Below are 2,500 nucleotides of genomic sequence, written 5' to 3'. Positions count from 1 at the left end.
ACAAAACGTCGCCGCATGCGTGTTCGTTGACGAACACGTATATTCGAGAGGACCGGCTGCGTAGCTCGCGTAAAGCTGTGTGCGATTCTGACACTCTACTCTCTGTGTGGCGATAATACAGTGCACAAGAGCTTGGGACGAACGATCGCGCACGGCCAGAGCCGGCTGTGAAGTCCGCTAGTATCGAATAATCTTTCTCCGTGCACAATTGGAAATGTGTTTCGAGAGGACCGGCTGCGTAGCTCGCGTAAAGCTGTGTGCGATTCTGACACTCTACTCTCTGTGTGGCGATAATACAGTGCACAAGAGCTTGGGACGAACGATCGCGCACGGCCAGAGCCGGCTGTGAAGTCCGCTAGTATCGAATAATCGTTCTCCGTGCACAATTGGAAATGTGTTTCGAGAGGACCGGCTGCGTAGCTCGCGTAAAGCTGTGTGCGATTCTGACACTCTACTCTCTGTGTGGCGATAATACAGTGCACAAGAGCTTGGGACGAACGATCGCGCACGGCCAGAGCCGGCTGTGAAGTCCGTTAGTTATCGAGTTCATTCTCCAATAAGAGAGAGGAGGAGGAGAAGTGTCGGGATCCAGTATCGGGTTGTCTATGATCCCCGTCGTTTTCTGAATTCTCCTCCTGTGTTTTCCACTTTAAAGGTTTTTCAATGTATTTTCCGCCCGGCCGTCGGATACGTGTGCGCATTGCAATCGCGTACTCGCGACGGTTTCCGTTTCTACGGACGATCGTGTGTCGTCCTTAAAAACGACGCCTGAATCTCCTTCGCGCGCTGGTTGGAGCTTTCAGGTATCGGCGTTCTTATGAACCGCAGAACAAGAGACATAATTATATATTGATTATAAATCAAATTATACGATTACCCTGAACGGTGGATCACTTGGCTCGTGGGTCGATGAAGAACGCAGCTAATTGCGCGTCAACGTGTGAACTGCAGGACACATGAACATCGACATTTCGAACGCACATTGCGGTCCACGGATACAATTCCTGGACCACGCCTGGCTGAGGGTCGTTTACGTAACCAAATACTGCTTGCGTTGCTCTTGTAAGTCCCCGCCGTCGCTTACCTCTCCATGTCGAATTTTGTGGAGGGCGCAAAGAGCGTTTCTGAGTCGGGTTGCAAAGATGCTACGTACGAGCGAACGATGGACGTTTCGTCGGCGTTTGACGCGGTTCTGTGAAAATTGCAAATTTTACATTGCGTCTAACGGTCTTCGTGAGAAGAAGGAAATAGGAATGGGTATCACATTCGGACTTGCGTGAGTGTTTTGCGGCGTCGTGAGTCGTATTTTCAATACGACCGCCCGTGAACACCGCTCCGACGATCGAAATCTCTCTCTCCTCTCTCTCTGGAACGATTCGCATTGCGGAAGAAGCGTTTCACTCTCGAACATTTTACGCGCTCCCGACGTCGTCTGAAATGATGCGTATACGAAAGGTATAAGAGTCTCAAGAGACTACAGTGAATGGACACAAATAAAGAAAGAGATACCGGACACCCGTGTAAAATCTGTGTGCGCAACTGTGGCGTGCAACGTAAGCCCCAGGGAGATGATATATAAAATAAAATACGTCTGTGCGTGGATGTGTCTCTCTACACATAATTGCGGCGGAGGGTCGTCGTTGCCAGCGACTTCGACAAACATATTCTTAGAGTTCGCGAGACAGTGGTCTCTCGTTCTACGAACGCTTTGATGACTGATGGACATAGCAACATTTGGCATTGTGCGGGATGCGCACGCGTACTTGTATCGGGTCGAATAATTTCCCCGTCGTCGCGTGTCCTCGCTAATCCGTTGCGGATTCCATCGCCACGTTCGTTGAATTGAATGACGACCGAGATCTCGTGTCTCTTTGGTTTGATCGATGATATCGCGTCGTGCAGCGTTTCTGTACCCCCGTGTGTCTAGTGTAGTAGAGAAACCCCACCGGGTGTTGAAAATATATATACTCCTCTATGGAGTGGCTTTCGAACATCGTTGTCACCACAACGTGTTGTCACGCAGAGCACGAGAAGGTGAAGGTGAAAACAAACCTTTGTCGGTCGCCCCATGTCTTTTTTTCTTCATTGTCGATCGCGAGACCGCGCGATCTGTCGGTCGTCCAGTCCCCGGAAGTTCTTTTCGACGGACGTTAAAGTTAACCGGCCGATCGTCTAGCGAGAGTTTCCGATCGACGAACAAAATGAAGAAATCTCTATATATACATTATATAGAGAAAAGACACTTTGGTGTGGCGCATAAGATATATGGTTTTGTTTTTTTTTTTTTTTTTTTTTTGTGCTCCTCTGTACGTTCTCGCGTACTTTTAATGCTTTCGGTGAAATATACGAAACATTTTTTTTTCACGTTTGACGACCTCAGAGTAGGCGAGATTACCCGCTGAATTTAAGCATATTACTAAGCGGAGGAAAAGAAACTAACAAGGATTTCCTTAGTAGCGGCGAGCGAACAGGAATGAGCCCAGCACTGAATCCCGCGGTT

The 2,500-nt window shown here is 48.8% G+C and overlaps 1 non-coding gene and 1 pseudogene across 1 annotated transcript; both read left to right on the top strand.

Annotated features, from left to right (window-relative positions):
• Positions 1-874: 874 nt before the first annotated feature.
• LOC143364785 (5.8S ribosomal RNA) lies at positions 875-1,029 on the top strand. Its single transcript, XR_013084296.1, has one exon. It is a non-coding gene; the product is annotated as a 5.8S ribosomal RNA (ribosomal RNA).
• Positions 1,030-2,371: 1,342 nt separating this feature from the next.
• The window catches only part of LOC143364786 (large subunit ribosomal RNA), an 8,581-nt pseudogene continuing 8,452 nt past the window's right edge, over positions 2,372-2,500 (top strand).

This window comes from Halictus rubicundus, unplaced genomic scaffold (assembly GCF_050948215.1).
Source record: "Halictus rubicundus isolate RS-2024b unplaced genomic scaffold, iyHalRubi1_principal scaffold0979, whole genome shotgun sequence".
NCBI lineage: Eukaryota > Metazoa > Arthropoda > Insecta > Hymenoptera > Halictidae > Halictus > Halictus rubicundus.
The sequence above is the reverse complement of the archived record's forward strand: the minus strand, read 5'-3'. Positions and strand labels throughout refer to the sequence as shown.